This window comes from Urocampus carinirostris, chromosome 15 (genome assembly GCF_059441175.1).
Source record: "Urocampus carinirostris isolate Australia breed hairy pipefish chromosome 15, RoL_Ucar_1.0, whole genome shotgun sequence".
NCBI classification, from domain to species: Eukaryota; Metazoa; Chordata; class Actinopteri; order Syngnathiformes; family Syngnathidae; genus Urocampus; species Urocampus carinirostris.
In genome coordinates, this window is record NC_142363.1 from 15,375,001 (window position 1) to 15,393,468 (window position 18,468).

Consider the following 18,468-nt stretch of genomic DNA (forward strand, 5'->3'; position numbering starts at 1 on the left):
GGCCCGATAATACGCGCGCATATCCCCAAACACCGGCCCGATAATACGCGCACAATTCCCCAAACACCGGCCCGATAATACGCGCGCAAATCCCCAAACACCGGCCCGATAATACGCGCAAAATTCCCCAAACACCGGCCCGATAATACGCGCACAAATCCCCAAACACCGGCCCGATAATACGCGCACAATTCCCCAAACACCGGCCCGGATTTCAGCCACTATTGGAGGGCACAAGTCCCCCAACACTAGCCCAGTTCTCAGCCACTAGTGGCGGGCACAATTCCCCAAACACCGGGCCGATAATATGCGCGCAAATCCCCAAACACCGGCCCGATAATACGCGCACAATTCCCCAAACACCGGCCCGGACTTCAGCCACTATTGGCAGGCACAAGGGGGAACGCGCTCGTCCAAGGCATCTCTGGAAGTCCGGTTTCAATACTTTAAAATTTGAAAAACTTTTTTTTACGAACTCACTCCGACGTGTGACCCGCCGGACACCCGTGCGCGGTTTTAACGGGACCCGCAGCCTAAACACAAGCCGAGAACGAACCGCAAGAGGCAATCCCGGCGCCGGCCCCGACAGCACAGCTCTACGAGCAGGCCACATCCGCAAAAGCGCCACTGGAGGGCACTCGTTTGGGAGGATTCAAAAGCGCCGCCTCTCAAACGATTGAACTTTCACCTATTTAACGGTCTTGTACTTTCTGGTCGATGCAAATCGGTCGTCCGACCCGGGTATAGCCCCGGTGCGCATTTAAGCCACTATTGGCGGGCACAAGTCCCCAAACACTATCCAAGTTCTCAGCCACTAGTGTCGGGCACAATTCCCCAAACACCGGCCCGATAATACGCGCGCATATCCCCAAACACCGGCCCGATAATACGCGCACAATTCCCCAAACACCGGCCCGGATTTCAGCCACTAGTGGCGGGCACAATTCCCCAAACACCGGCCCGATAATACGCGCGCAAATCCCCAAACACCGCCCGATAATACGCGCAAAATTCCCCAAACACCGGCCCGATAATACGCGCACAAATCCCCAAACACCGGCCCGATAATACGCGCACAATTCCCCAAACACCGGCCCGGATTTCAGCCACTATTGGAGGGCACAAGTCCCCCAACACTAGCCCAGTTCTCAGCCACTAGTGGCGGGCACAATTCCCCAAACACCGGGCCGATAATATGCGCGCAAATCCCCAAACACCGGCCCGATAATACGCGCACAATTCCCCAAACACCGGCCCGGATTTCAGCCACTAGTGGCGGGCACAATTCCCCAAACACCGGCCCGATAATACGCGCGCAAATCCCTAAACACCGGCCCGATAATACGCGCAAAATTCCCCAAACACCGGCCCGATAATACGCGCACAAATCCCCAAACACCGGCCCGATAATACGCGCAAAATTCCCCAAACACCGGCCCGGATTTCAGCCACTATTGGAGGGCACAAGTCCCCCAACACTAGCCCAGTTCTCAGCCACTAGTGGCGGGCACAATTCCCCAAACACCGGGCCGATAATATGCGCGCAAATCCCCAAACACCGGCCCGATAATACGCGCACAATTCCCCAAACACCGGCCCGGATTTCGGCCACTATTGGCAGGCACAAGGGGGAACGCGCTCGTCCAAGGCATCTCTGGAAGTCCGGTTTCAATACTTTAAAATTTGAAAAACTTTTTTTTACGAACTCACTCCGACGTGTGACCCGCCGGACACCCGTGCGCGGTTTTAACGGGGCGCGCAGCCTAAACACAAGCCGAGAACGAACCGCAAGAGGCAATCCCGGCGCCGGCCCCGACAGCACAGCTCTACGAGCAGGCCACATCCGCAATAGCGCCACTGGAGGGCACTCGTTTGGGAGGATTCAAAAGCGCCGCCTCTCAAACGATTGAACTTTCACCTATTTAACGGTCTTGTACTTTCTGTTCGATGCAAATCGGTCGTCCGACCCGGGTATAGCCCCGGTGCGCATTTAAGCCACTATTGGCGGGCACAAGTCCCCAAACACTAGCCAAGTTCTCAGCCACTAGTGGCGGGCACAATTCCCCAAACACCGGCCCGATAATACGCGCGCATATCCCCAAACACCGGCCCGATAATACGCGCACAATTCCCCAAACACCGGCCCGGATTTCAGCCACTAGTGGCGGGCACAATTCCCCAAACACCGGCCCGATAATACGCACGCAAATCCCCAAACACCGGCCCAATAATACGCGCACAATTCCCCAAACACCGGCCCGATAATACGCGCGCAATTCCCCAAACACCGGCCCGATAATACGCGCACAATTCCCCAAACACCGGCCCGGATTTCAGCCACTATTGGAGGGCACAAGTCCCCCAACACTAGCCCAGTTCTCAGCCACTAGTGGCGGGCACAATTCCCCAAACACCGGGCCGATATTATGCGCGCAAATCCCCAAACACCGGCCCGGTAATACGCGCACAATTCCCCAAACACCGGCCCGGATTTCAGCCACTAGTGGCGGGCACAATTCCCCAAACACCGGCCCGATAATACGCGCGCAAATCCCCAAACACCGGCCCGATAATACGCGCACAATTCCCCAAACACCGGCCCGATAATACCCGCGCAATTCCCCAAACACCGGCCCGATAATACGCGCACAATTCCCCAAACACCGGCCCGGATTTCAGCCACTATTGGCAGGCACAAGGGGGAACGCGCTCGTCCAAGGCATCTCTGGAAGTCCGGTTTCAATACTTTAAAATTTGAAAAACTTTTTTTTACAAACTCACTCCGACGTGTGACCCGCCGGACACCCGTGCGCGGTTTTAACGGGGCGCGCAGCCTAAACACAAGCCGAGAACGAACCGCAAGAGGCAATCCCGGCGCCGGCCCCGAAAGCACAGCTCTACGAGCAGGCCACATCCGCAAAAGCGCCACTGGAGGGCACTCGTTTGGGAGGATTCAAAAGCGCCGCCTCTCAAACGATTGAACTTTCACCTATTTAACGGTCTTGTACTTTCTGGTCGATGCAAATCGGTCGTCCGACCCGGGTATAGCCCCGGTGCGCATTTAAGCCACTATTGGCGGGCACAAGTCCCCAAACACTAGCCAAGTTCTCAGCCACTAGTGGCGGGCACAATTCCCCAAACACCGGCCCGATAATACGCGCGCATATCCCCAAACACCGGCCCGATAATACGCGCACAATTCCCCAAACACCGGCCCGGATTTCAGCCACTAGTGGCGGGCACAATTCCCCAAACACCGGCCCGATAATACACGCGCAAATCCCCAAACACCGGCCCGATAATACGTGCACAATTCCCCAAACACCGGCCCGATAATACGCGCGCAATTCCCCAAACACCGGCCCGATAATACGCGCACAATTCCCCAAACACCGGCCCGGATTTCAGCCACTATTGGAGGGCACAAGTCCCCCAACACTAGCCCAGTTCTCAGCCACTAGTGGCGGGCACAATTCCCCAAACACCGGGCCGATATTATGCGCGCAAATCCCCAAACACCGGCCCGATAATACGCGCACAATTCCCCAAACACCGGCCCGGATTTCAGCCACTATTGGCAGGCACAAGGGGGAACGCGCTCGTCCAAGGCATCTCTGGAAGTCCGGTTTCAATACTTTAAAATTTGAAAAACTTTTTTTTACGAACTCACTCCGACGTGTGACCCGCCGGACACCCGTGCGCGGTTTTAACGGGGCGCGCAGCCTAAACACAAGCCGAGAACGAACCGCAAGAGGAAATCCCGGCGCCGGCCCCGACAGCACAGCTCTACGAGCAGGCCACATCCGCAAAAGCGCCACTGGAGGGCACTCGTTTGGGAGGATTCAAAAGCGCCGCCTCTCAAACGATTGAACTTTCACCTATTTAACGGTCTTGTACTTTCTGGTCGATGCAAATCGGTCGTCCGACCCGGGTATAGCCCCGGTGCGCATTTAAGCCACTATTGGCGGGCACAAGTCCCCAAACACTAGCCAAGTTCTCAGCCACTAGTGGCGGGCACAATTCCCCAAACACCGGCCCGATAATACGCGCGCATATCCCCAAACACCGGCCCGATAATACGCGCACAATTCCCCAAACACCGGCCCGGATTTCAGCCACTAGTGGCGGGCACAATTCCCCAAACACCGGCCCGATAATACTCGCGCAAATCCCCAAACACCGGCCCGATAATACGCGCACAATTCCCCAAACACCGGCCCGATAATACGTGCGCAATTCCCCAAACACCGGCCCGATAATACGCGCACAATTCCCCAAACACCGGCCCTGATTTCAGCCACTATTGGAGGGCACAAGTCCCCCAACACTAGCCCAGTTCTCAGCCACTAGTGGCGGGCACAATTCCCCAAACACCGGGCCGATATTATGCGCGCAAATCCCCAAACACCGGCCCGATAATACGCGCACAATTCCCCAAACACCGGCCCGGATTTCAGCCACTATTGGCAGGCACAAGGGGGAACGCGCTCGTCCAAGGCATCTCTGGAAGTCCGGTTTCAATACTTTAAAATTCGAAAAACTTTTTTTTACGAACTCACTCCGACGTGTGACCCGCCGGACACCCGTGCGCGGTTTTAACGGGGCGCGCAGCCTAAACACAAGCCGAGAACGAACCGCAAGAGGCAATCCCGGCGCCGGCCCCGACAGCACAGCTCTACGAGCAGGCCACATCCGCAAAAGCGCCACTGGAGGGCACTCGTTTGGGAGGATTCAAAAGCGCCGCCTCTCAAACGATTGAACTTTCACCTATTTAACGGTCTTGTACTTTCTGTTCGATGCAAATCGGTCGTCCGACCCGGGTATAGCCCCGGTGCGCATTTAAGCCACTATTGGCGGGCACAAGTCCCCAAACACTAGCCAAGTTCTCAGCCACTAGTGGCGGGCACAATTCCCCAAACACCGGCCCGATAATACGCGCGCATATCCCCAAACACCGGCCCGATAATACGCGCACAATTCCCCAAACACCGGCCCGGATTTCAGCCACTAGTGGCGGGCACAATTCCCCAAACACCGGCCCGATAATACGCGCGCAAATCCCCAAACACCGGCCCAATAATACGCGCACAATTCCCCAAACACCGGCCCGATAATACGCGCGCAATTCCCCAAACACCGGCCCGATAATACGCGCACGATTCCCCAAACACCGGCCCGGATTTCAGCCACTATTGGAGGGCACAAGTCCCCCAACACTAGCCCAGTTCTCAGCCACTAGTGGCGGGCACAATTCCCCAAACACCGGGCCGATATTATGCGCGCAAATCCCCAAACACCGGCCCGATAATACGCGCACAATTCCCCAAACACCGGCCCGGATTTCAGCCACTAGTGGCGGGCACAATTCCCCAAACACCGGCCCGATAATACACGCGCAAATCCCCAAACACTGGCCCGATAATACGCGCACAATTCCCCAAACACCGGCCCGATAATACGCGCGCAATTCCCCAAACACCGGCCCGATAATACGCGCACAATTCCCCAAACACCGGCCCGGATTTCAGCCACTATTGGCAGGCACAAGGGGGAACGCGCTCGTCCAAGGCATCTCTGGAAGTCCGGTTTCAATACTTTAAAATTTGAAAAACTTTTTTTTACAAACTCACTCCGACGTGTGACCCGCCGGACACCCGTGCGCGGTTTTAACGGGGCGCGCAGCCTAAACACAAGCCGAGAACGAACCGCAAGAGGCAATCCCGGCGCCGGCCCCGAAAGCACAGCTCTACGAGCAGGCCACATCCGCAAAAGCGCCACTGGAGGGCACTCGTTTGGGAGGATTCAAAAGCGCCGCCTCTCAAACGATTGAACTTTCACCTATTTAACGGTCTTGTACTTTCTGGTCGATGCAAATCGGTCGTCCGACCCGGGTATAGCCCCGGTGCGCATTTAAGCCACTATTGGCGGGCACAAGTCCCCAAACACTAGCCAAGTTCTCAGCCACTAGTGGCGGGCACAATTCCCCAAACACCGGCCCGATAATACGCGCGCATATCCCCAAACACCGGCCCGATAATACGCGCACAATTCCCCAAACACCGGCCCGGATTTCAGCCACTAGTGGCGGGCACAATTCCCCAAACACCGGCCCGATAATACGCGCGCAAATCCCCAAACACCGGCCCGATAATACGCGCACAATTCCCCAAACACCGGCCCGATAATACGCGCGCAATTCCCCAAACACCGGCCCGATAATACGCGCACAATTCCCCAAACACCGGCCCGGATTTCAGCCACTATTGGAGGGCACAAGTCCCCCAAAACTAGCCCAGTTCTCAGCCACTAGTGGCGGGCACAATTCCCCAAACACCGGGCCGATATTATGCGCGCAAATCCCCAAACACCGGCCCGATAATACGCGCACAATTCCCCAAACACCGGCCCGGATTTCAGCCACTATTGGCAGGCACAAGGGGGAACGCGCTCGTCCAAGGCATCTCTGGAAGTCCGGTTTCAATACTTTAAAATTTGAAAAACTTTTTTTTACGAACTCACTCCGACGTGTGACCCGCCGGACACCCGTGCGCGGTTTTAACGGGGCGCGCAGCCTAAACACAAGCCGAGAACGAACCGCAAGAGGCAATCCCGGCGCCGGCCCCGACAGCACAGCTCTACGAGCAGGCCACATCCGCAAAAGCGCCACTGGAGGGCACTCGTTTGGGAGGATTCAAAAGCGCCGCCTCTCAAACGATTGAACTTTCACCTATTTAACGGTCTTGTACTTTCTGGTCGATGCAAATCGGTCGTCCGACCCGGGTATAGCCCCGGTGCGCATTTAAGCCACTATTGGCGCGCACAAGTCCCCAAACACTAGCCAAGTTCTCAGCCACTAGTGGCGGGCACAATTCCCCAAACACCGGCCCGATAATACGCGCGCATATCCCCAAACACCGGCCCGATAATACGCGCACAATTCCCCAAACACCGGCCCGGATTTCAGCCACTAGTGGCGGGCACAATTCCCCAAACACCGGCCCGATAATACGCGCGCAAATCCCCAAACACCGGCCCGATAATACGCGCAAAATTCCCCAAACACCGGCCCGATAATACGCGCGCAATTCCCCAAACACCGGCCCGATAATACGCGCACAATTCCCCAAACACCGGCCCGGATTTCAGCCACTATTGGAGGGCACAAGTCCCCCAACACTAGCCCAGTTCTCAGCCACTAGTGGCGGGCACAATTCCCCAAACACCGGGCCGATATTATGCGCACAATTCCCCAAACACCGGCCCGGATTTCAGCCACTATTGGCAGGCACAAGGGGGAACGCGCTCGTCCAAGGCATCTCTGGAAGTCCGGTTTCAATACTTTAAAATTTGAAAAACTTTTTTTTACGAACTCACTCCGACGTGTGACCCGCCGGACACCCGTGCGCGGTTTTAACGGGGCGCGCAGCCTAAACACAAGCCGAGAACGAACCGCAAGAGGCAATCCCGGCGCCGGCCCCGACAGCACAGCTCTACGAGCAGGCCACATCCGCAAAAGCGCCACTGGAGGGCACTCGTTTGGGAGGATTCAAAAGCGCCGCCTCTCAAACGATTGAACTTTCACCTATTTAACGGTCTTGTACTTTCTGGTCGATGCAAATCGGTCGTCCGACCCGGGTATAGCCCCGGTGCGCATTTAAGCCACTATTGGCGGGCACAAGTCCCCAAACACTAGCCAAGTTCTCAGCCACTAGTGGCGGGCACAATTCCCCAAACACCGGCCCGATAATACGCGCGCATATCCCCAAACACCGGCCCGATAATACGCGCACAATTCCCCAAACACCGGCCCGGATTTCAGCCACTATTGGCAGGCACAAGGGGGAACGCGCTCGTCCAAGGCATCTCTGGAAGTCCGGTTTCAATACTTTAAAATTTGAAAAACTTTTTTTTACAAACTCACTCCGACGTGTGACCCGCCGGACACCCGTGCGCGGTTTTAACGGGGCGCGCAGCCTAAACACAAGCCGAGAACGAACCGCAAGAGGCAATCCCGGCGCCGGCCCCGAAAGCACAGCTCTACGAGCAGGCCACATCCGCAAAAGCGCCACTGGAGGGCACTCGTTTGGGAGGATTCAAAAGCGCCGCCTCTCAAACGATTGAACTTTCACCTATTTAACGGTCTTGTACTTTCTGGTCGATGCAAATCGGTCGTCCGACCCGGGTATAGCCCCGGTGCGCATTTAAGCCACTATTGGCGGGCACAAGTCCCCAAACACTAGCCAAGTTCTCAGCCACTAGTGGCGGGCACAATTCCCCAAACACCGGCCCGATAATACGCGCGCATATCCCCAAACACCAGCCCGATAATACGCGCACAATTCCCCAAACACCGGCCCGGATTTCAGCCACTAGTGGCGGGCACAATTCCCCAAACACCGGCCCGATAATACGCGCACAAATCCCCAAACACCGGCCCGATAATACGCGCACAATTCCCCAAACACCGGCCCGATAATACGCGCGCAATTCCCCAAACACCGGCCCGATAATACGCGCACAATTCCCCAAACACCGGCCCGGATTTCAGCCACTATTGGAGGGCACAAGTCCCCCAACACTAGCCCAGTTCTCAGCCACTAGTGGCGGGCACAATTCCCCAAACACCGGGCCGATATTATGCGCGCAAATCCCCAAACACCGGCCCGATAATACGCGCACAATTCCCCAAACACCGGCCCGGATTTCAGCCACTATTGGCAGGCACAAGGGGGAACGCGCTCGTCCAAGGCATCTCTGGAAGTCAGGTTTCAATACTTTAAAATTTGAAAAACTTTTTTTTACGAACTCACTCCGACGTGTGACCCGCCGGACACCCGTGCGCGGTTTTAACGGGGCGCGCAGCCTAAACACAAGCCGAGAACGAACCGCAAGAGGCAATCCCGGCGCCGGCCCCGACAGCACAGCTCTACGAGCAGGCCACATCCGCAAAAGCGCCACTGGAGGGCACTCGTTTGGGAGGATTCAAAAGCGCCGCCTCTCAAACGATTGAACTTTCACCTATTTAACGGTCTTGTACTTTCTGTTCGATGCAAATCGGTCGTCCGACCCGGGTATAGCCCCGGTGCGCATTTAAGCCACTATTGGCGGGCACAAGTCCCCAAACACTAGCCAAGTTCTCAGCCACTAGTGGCGGGCACAATTCCCCAAACACCGGCCCGATAATACGCGCGCATATCCCCAAACACCGGCCCGATAATACGCGCACAATTCCCCAAACACCGGCCCGGATTTCAGCCACTAGTGGCGGGCACAATTCCCCAAACACCGGCCCGATAATACGCGCGCAAATCCCCAAACACCGGCCCAATAATACGCGCACAATTCCCCAAACACCGGCCCGATAATACGCGCGCAATTCCCCAAACACCGGCCCGATAATACGCGCACAATTCCCCAAACACCGGCCCGGATTTCAGCCACTATTGGAGGGCACAAGTCCCCCAACACTAGCCCAGTTCTCAGCCACTAGTGGTGGGCACAATTCCCCAAACACCGGGCCGATATTATGCGCGCAAATCCCCAAACACCGGCCCGATAATACGCGCACAATTCCCCAAACACCGGCCCGGATTTCAGCCACTAGTGGCGGGCACAATTCCCCAAACACCGGCCCGATAATACGCGCGCAAATCCCCAAACACCGGCCCGATAATACGCGCACAATTCCCCAAACACCGGCCCGATAATACGCGCGCAATTCCCCAAACACCGGCCCGATAATACGCGCACAATTCCCCAAACACCGGCCCGGATTTCAGCCACTATTGGCAGGCACAAGGGGGAACGCGCTCGTCCAAGGCATCTCTGGAAGTCCGGTTTCAATACTTTAAAATTTGAAAAACTTTTTTTTACAAACTCACTCCGACGTGTGACCCGCCGGACACCCGTGCGCGGTTTTAACGGGGCGCGCAGCCTAAACACAAGCCGAGAACGAACCGCAAGAGGCAATCCCGGCGCCGGCCCCGAAAGCACAGCTCTACGAGCAGGCCACATCCGCAAAAGCGCCACTGGAGGGCACTCGTTTGGGAGGATTCAAAAGCGCCGCCTCTCAAACGATTGAACTTTCACCTATTTAACGGTCTTGTACTTTCTGGTCGATGCAAATCGGTCGTCCGACCCGGGTATAGCCCCGGTGCGCATTTAAGCCACTATTGGCGGGCACAAGTCCCCAAACACTAGCCAAGTTCTCAGCCACTAGTGGCGGGCACAATTCCCCAAACACCGGCCCGATAATACGCGCGCATATCCCCAAACACCGGCCCGATAATACGCGCACAATTCCCCAAACACCGGCCCGGATTTCAGCCACTAGTGGCGGGCACAATTCCCCAAACACCGGCCCGATAATACGGGCGCAAATCCCCAAACACCGGGCCGATATTATGCGCGCAAATCCCCAAACACCGGCCCGATAATACGCGCACAATTCCCCAAACACCGGCCCGGATTTCAGCCACTATTGGCAGGCACAAGGGGGAACGCGCTCGTCCAAGGCATCTCTGGAAGTCCGGTTTCAATACTTTAAAATTTGAAAAACTTTTTTTTACGAACTCACTCCGACGTGTGACCCGCCGGACACCCGTGCGCGGTTTTAACGGGGCGCGCAGCCTAAACACAAGCCGAGAACGAACCGCAAGAGGCAATCCCGGCGCCGGCCCCGACAGCACAGCTCTACGAGCAGGCCACATCCGCAAAAGCGCCACTGGAGGGCACTCGTTTGGGAGGATTCAAAAGCGCCGCCTCTCAAACGATTGAACTTTCACCTATTTAACGGTCTTGTACTTTCTGGTCGATGCAAATCGGTCGTCCGACCCGGGTATAGCCCCGGTGCGCATTTAAGCCACTATTGGCGGGCACAAGTCCCCAAACACTAGCCAAGTTCTCAGCCACTAGTGGCGGGCACAATTCCCCAAACACCGGCCCGATAATACGCGCGCATATCCCCAAACACCGGCCCGATAATACGCGCACAATTCCCCAAACACCGGCCCGGATTTCAGCCACTATTGGCAGGCACAAGGGGGAACGCGCTCGTCCAAGGCATCTCTGGAAGTCCGGTTTCAATACTTTAAAATTTGAAAAACTTTTTTTTACAAACTCACTCCGACGTGTGACCCGCCGGACACCCGTGCGCGGTTTTAACGGGGCGCGCAGCCTAAACACAAGCCGAGAACGAACCGCAAGAGGCAATCCCGGCGCCGGCCCCGAAAGCACAGCTCTACGAGCAGGCCACATCCGCAAAAGCGCCACTGGAGGGCACTCGTTTGGGAGGATTCAAAAGCGCCGCCTCTCAAACGATTGAACTTTCACCTATTTAACGGTCTTGTACTTTCTGGTCGATGCAAATCGGTCGTCCGACCCGGGTATAGCCCCGGTGCGCATTTAAGCCACTATTGGCGGGCACAAGTCCCCAAACACTAGCCAAGTTCTCAGCCACTAGTGGCGGGCACAATTCCCCAAACACCAGCCCGATAATACGCGCGCATATCCCCAAACACCGGCCCGATAATACGCGCACAATTCCCCAAACACCGGCCCGGATTTCAGCCACTAGTGGCGGGCACAATTCCCCAAACACCGGCCCGATAATACGCGCGCAAATCCCCAAACACCGGCCCGATAATACGCGCACAATTCCCCAAACACCGGCCCGATAATACGCGCGCAATTCCCCAAACACCGGCCCGATAATACGCGCACAATTCCCCAAACACCGGCCCGGATTTCAGCCACTATTGGAGGGCACAAGTCCCCCAACACTAGCCCAGTTCTCAGCCACTAGTGGCGGGCACAATTCCCCAAACACCGGGCCGATATTATGCGCGCAAATCCCCAAACACCGGCCCGATAATACGCGCACAATTCCCCAAACACCGGCCCGGATTTCAGCCACTATTGGCAGGCACAAGGGGGAACGCGCTCGTCCAAGGCATCTCTGGAAGTCCGGTTTCAATACTTTAAAATTTGAAAAACTTTTTTTTACGAACTCACTCAGACGTGTGACCCGCCGGACACCCGTGCGCGGTTTTAACGGGGCACGCAGCCTAAACACAAGCCGAGAACGAACCGCAAGAGGCAATCCCGGCGCCGGCCCCGACAGCACAGCTCTACGAGCAGGCCACATCCGCAAAAGCGCCACTGGAGGGCACTCGTTTGGGAGGATTCAAAAGCGCCGCCTCTCAAACGATTGAACTTTCACCTATTTAACGGTCTTGTACTTTCTGGTCGATGCAAATCAGTCGTCCGACCCGGGTATAGCCCCGGTGCGCATTTAAGCCACTATTGGCGGGCACAAGTCCCCAAACACTAGCCAAGTTCTCAGCCACTAGTGGCGGGCACAATTCCCCAAACACCAGCCCGATAATACGCGCGCATATCCCCAAACACCGGCCCGATAATACGCGCACAATTCCCCAAACACTGGCCCGGATTTCAGCCACTAGTGGCGGGCACAATTCCCCAAACACCGGCCCGATAATACGCGCGCAAATCCCCAAACACCGGCCCGATAATACGCGCACAATTCCCCAAACACCGGCCCGATAATACGCGCGCAATTCCCCAAACACCGGCCCGATAATACGCGCACAATTCCCCAAACACCGGCCCGGATTTCAGCCACTATTGGAGGGCACAAGTCCCCCAACACTAGCCCAGTTCTCAGCCACTAGTGGCGGGCACAATTCCCCAAACACCGGGCCGATATTATGGGCGCAAATCCCCAAACACCGGCCCGATAATACGCGCACAATTCCCCAAACACCGGCCCGGATTTCAGCCACTATTGGCAGGCACAAGGGGGAACGCGCTCGTCCAAGGCATCTCTGGAAGTCCGGTTTCAATACTTTAAAATTTGAAAAACTTTTTTTTACGAACTCACTCCGACGTGTGACCCGCCGGACACCCGTGCGCGGTTTTAACGGGGCGCGCAGCCTAAACACAAGCCGAGAACGAACCGCAAGAGGCAATCCCGGCGCCGGCCCCGACAGCACAGCTCTACGAGCAGGCCACATCCGCAAAAGCGCCACTGGAGGGCACTCGTTTGGGAGGATTCAAAAGCGCCGCCTCTCAAACGATTGAACTTTCACCTATTTAACGGTCTTGTACTTTCTGGTCGATGCAAATCGGTCGTCCGACCCGGGTATAGCCCCGGTGCGCATTTAAGCCACTATTGGCGGGCACAAGTCCCCAAACACTAGCCAAGTTCTCAGCCACTAGTGGCGGGCACAATTCCCCAAACACCGGTCCGATAATACGCGCGCATATCCCCAAACACCGGCCCGATAATACGCGCACAATTCCCCAAACACCGGCCCGGATTTCAGCCACTATTGGCGGGCACAATTCCCCAAACACCGGCCCGATAATACGCGCGCAAATCCCCAAACACCGGCCCGATAATACGCGCAAAATTCCCCAAACACCGGCCCGATAATACGCGCGCAATTCCCCAAACACCGGCCCAATAATACGCGCACAATTCCCCAAACACCGGCCCGGATTTCAGCCACTATTGGAGGGCACAAGTCCCCCAACACTAGCCCAGTTCTCAGCCACTAGTGGCGGGCACAATTCCCCAAACACCGGGCCGATATTATGCGCGCAAATCCCCAAACACCGGCCCGATAATACGCGCACAATTCCCCAAACACTGGCCCGGATTTCAGCCACTATTGGCAGGCACAAGGGGGAACGCGCTCGTCCAAGGCATCTCTGGAAGTCCGGTTTCAATACTTTAAAATTTGAAAAACTTTTTTTTACGAACTCACTCCGACGTGTGACCCGCCGGACACCCGTGCGCGGTTTTAACGGGGCGCGCAGCCTAAACACAAGCCGAGAACGAACCGCAAGAGGCAATCCCGGCGCCGGCCCCGACAGCACAGCTCTACGAGCAGGCCACATCCGCAAAAGCGCCACTGGAGGGCACTCGTTTGGGAGGATTCAAAAGCGCCGCCTCTCAAACGATTGAACTTTCACCTATTTAACGGTCTTGTACTTTCTGGTCGATGCAAATCGGTCGTCCGACCCGGGTATAGCCCCGGTGCGCATTTAAGCCACTATTGGCGGGCACAAGTCCCCAAACACTAGCCATGTTCTCAGCCACTAGTGGCGGGCACAATTCCCCAAACACCGGCCCGATAATACGCGCGCATATCCCCAAACACCGGCCCGATAATACGCGCACAATTCCCCAAACACCGGCCCGGATTTCAGCCACTAGTGGCGGGCACAATTCCCCAAACACCGGCCCGATAATACGCGCGCAAATCCCCAAACACCGGCCCGATAATACGCGCAAAATTCCCCAAACACCGGCCCGATAATACGCGCGCAATTCCCCAAACACCGGCCCGATAATACGCGCACAATTCCCCAAACACCGGCCCGGATTTCAGCCACTATTGGAGGGCACAAGTCCCCCAACACTAGCCCAGTTCTCAGCCACTAGTGGCGGGCACAATTCCCCAAACACCGGGCCGATATTATGCGCACAATTCCCCAAACACCGGCCCGGATTTCAGCCACTATTGGCAGGCACAAGGGGGAACGCGCTCGTCCAAGGCATCTCTGGAAGTCCGGTTTCAATACTTTAAAATTTGAAAAACTTTTTTTTACGAACTCACTCCGACGTGTGACCCGCCGGACACCCGTGCGCGGTTTTAACGGGGCGCGCAGCCTAAACACAAGCCGAGAACGAACCGCAAGAGGCAATCCCGGCGCCGGCCCCGACAGCACAGCTCTACGAGCAGGCCACATCCGCAAAAGCGCCACTGGAGGGCACTCGTTTGGGAGGATTCAAAAGCGCCGCCTCTCAAACGATTGAACTTTCACCTATTTAACGGTCTTGTACTTTCTGGTCGATGCAAATCGGTCGTCCGACCCGGGTATAGCCCCGGTGCGCATTTAAGCCACTATTGGCGGGCACAAGTCCCCAAACACTAGCCAAGTTCTCAGCCACTAGTGGCGGGCACAATTCCCCAAACACCGGCCCGATAATACGCGCACAATTCCCCAAACACCGGCCCGATAATACGCGCGCAATTCCCCAAACACCGGCCCGATAATACGCGCACAATTCCCCAAACACCGGCCCGGATTTCAGCCACTATTGGAGGGCACAAGTCCCCCAACACTAGCCCAGTTCTCAGCCACTAGTGGCGGGCACAATTCCCCAAACACCGGGCCGATATTATGCGCGCAAATCCCCAAACACCGGCCCGATAATACGCGCACAATTCCCCAAACACCGGCGCGGATTTCAGCCACTATTGGCGGGCACAAGTCCCCCAACACTAGCCCGGGATTCAGCCACTAGTGGCGGGCACGATTCCCCAAACACCGGTCCGATAATACGCGCGCATATCCCCAAACACCGGCCCGATAATACGCGCACAATTCCCCAAACACCGGCCCGGATTTCAGCCACTAGTGGCGGGCACAATTCCCCAAAAACCGGCCCGATAATACGCGCGCAAATCCCCAAACACCGGCCCGATAATACGCGCACAATTCCCCAAACACCGGCCCGATAATACGCGCGCAATTCCCCAAACACCGGCCCGATAATACGCGCACAATTCCCCAAACACCGGCCCGGATTTCAGCCACTATTGGAGGGCACAAGTCCCCCAACACTAGCCCAGTTCTCAGCCACTAGTGGCGGGCACAATTCCCCAAACACCGGGCCGATATTATGCGCGCAAATCCCCAAACACCGGCCCGATGATACGCGCACAATTCCCCAAACACCGGCCCGATAATACGCGCGCAATTCCCCAAACACCGGCCCGATAATACGCGCACAATTCCCCAAACACCGGCCCGGATTTCAGCCACTATTGGAGGGCACAAGTCCCCCAACACTAGCCCAGTTCTCAGCCACTAGTGGCGGGCACAATTCCCCAAACACCGGGCCGATATTATGCGCGCAAATCCCCAAACACCGGCCCGATAATACGCGCACAATTCCCCAAACACCGGCCCGGATTTCAGCCACTAGTGGCGGGCACAATTCCCCAAACACCGGCCCGATAATACGCGCGCAAATCCCCAAACACCGGCCCGATAATACGCGCAAAATTCCCCAAACACCGGCCCGATAATACGCGCGCAATTCCCCAAACACCGGCCCGATAATACGCGCACAATTCCCCAAACACCGGCCCGGATTTCAGCCACTATTGGAGGGCACAAGTCCCCCAACACTAGCCCAGTTCTCAGCCACTAGTGGCGGGCACAATTCCCCAAACACCGGGCCGATATTATGCGCACAATTCCCCAAACACCGGCCCGGATTTCAGCCACTATTGGCAGGCACAAGGGGGAACGCGCTCGTCCAAGGCATCTCTGGAAGTCCGGTTTCAATACTTTAAAATTTGAAAAACTTTTTTTTACGAACTCACTCCGACGTGTGACCCACCGGACACCCGTGCGCGGTTTTAACGGGGCGCGCAGCCTAAACACAAGCCGAGAACGAACCGCAAGAGGCAATCCCGGCGCCGGCCCCGACAGCACAGCTCTACGAGCAGGCCATATTCCGCAAAAGCGCCACTGGAGGGCACTCGTTTGGGAGGATTCAAAAGCGCCGCCTCTCAAACGATTGAACTTTCACCTATTTAACGGTCTTGTACTTTCTGGTCGATGCAAATCGGTCGTCCGACCCGGGTATAGCCCCGGTGCGCATTTAAGCCACTATTGGCGGGCACAAGTCCCCAAACACTAGCCAAGTTCTCAGCCACTAGTGGCGGGCACAATTCCCCAAACACCGGCCCGATAATACGCGCGCATATCCCCAAACACCGGCCCGATAATACGCGCACAATTCCCCAAACACCGGCCCGGATTTCAGCCACTATTGGCAGGCACAAGGGGGAACGCGCTCGTCCAAGGCATCTCTGGAAGTCCGGTTTCAATACTTTAAAATTTGAAAAACTTTTTTTTACAAACTCACTCCGACGTGTGACCCGCCGGACACCCGTGCGCGGTTTTAACGGGGCGCGCAGCCTAAACACAAGCCGAGAACGAACCGCAAGAGGCAATCCCGGCGCCGGCCCCGAAAGCACAGCTCTACGAGCAGGCCACATCCGCAAAAGCGCCACTGGAGGGCACTCGTTTGGGAGGATTCAAAAGCGCCGCCTCTCAAACGATTGAACTTTCACCTATTTAACGGTCTTGTACTTTCTGGTCGATGCAAATCGGTCGTCCGACCCGGGTATAGCCCCGGTGCGCATTTAAGCCACTATTGGCGGGCACAAGTCCCCAAACACTAGCCAAGTTCTCAGCCACTAGTGGCGGGCACAATTCCCCAAACACCGGCCCGATAATACGCGCGCATATCCCCAAACACCGGCCCGATAATACGCGCACAATTCCCCAAACACCGGCCCGGATTTCAGCCACTAGTGGCGGGCACAATTCCCCAAACACCGGCCCGATAATACGCGCGCAAATCCCCAAACACCGGCCCGATAATACGCGCACAATTCCCCAAACACCGGCCCGATAATACGCGCGCAATTCCCCAAACACCGGCCCGATAATACGCGCACAATTCCCCAAACACCGGCCCGGATTTCAGCCACTATTGGAGGGCACAAGTCCCCCAACACTAGCCCAGTTCTCAGCCACTAGTGGCGGGCACAATTCCCCAAACACCGGGCCGATATTATGCGCGCAAATCCCCAAACACCGGCCCGATAATACGCGCACAATTCCCCAAACACCGGCCCGGATTTCAGCCACTATTGGCAGGCACAAGGGGGAACGCGCTCGTCCAAGGCATCTCTGGAAGTCCGGTTTCAATACTTTAAAATTTGAAAAACTTTTTTTTACGAACTCACTCAGACGTGTGACCCGCCGGACACCCGTGCGCGGTTTTAACGGGGCACGCAGCCTAAACACAAGCCGAGAACGAACCGCAAGAGGCAATCCCGGCGCCGGCCCCGACAGCACAGCTCTACGAGCAGGCCACATCCGCAAAAGCGCCACTGGAGGGCACTCGTTTGGGAGGATTCAAAAGCGCCGCCTCTCAAACGATTGAACTTTCACCTATTTAACGGTCTTGTACTTTCTGGTCGATGCAAATCGGTCGTCCGACCCGGGTATAGCCCCGGTGCGCATTTAAGCCACTATTGGCGGGCACAAGTCCCCAAACACTAGCCAAGTTCTCAGCCACTAGTGGCGGGCACAATTCCCCAAACACCGGCCCGATAATACGCGCACATATCCCCAAACACCGGCCCGATAATACGCGCACAATTCCCCAAACACCGGCCCGGATTTCAGCCACTAGTGGCGGGCACAATTCCCCAAACACCGGCCCGATAATACGCGCGCAAATCCCCAAACACCGGCCCGATAATACGCGCACAATTCCCCAAACACCGGCCCGATAATACGCGCGCAATTCCCCAAACACCGGCCCGATAATACGCGCACAATTCCCCA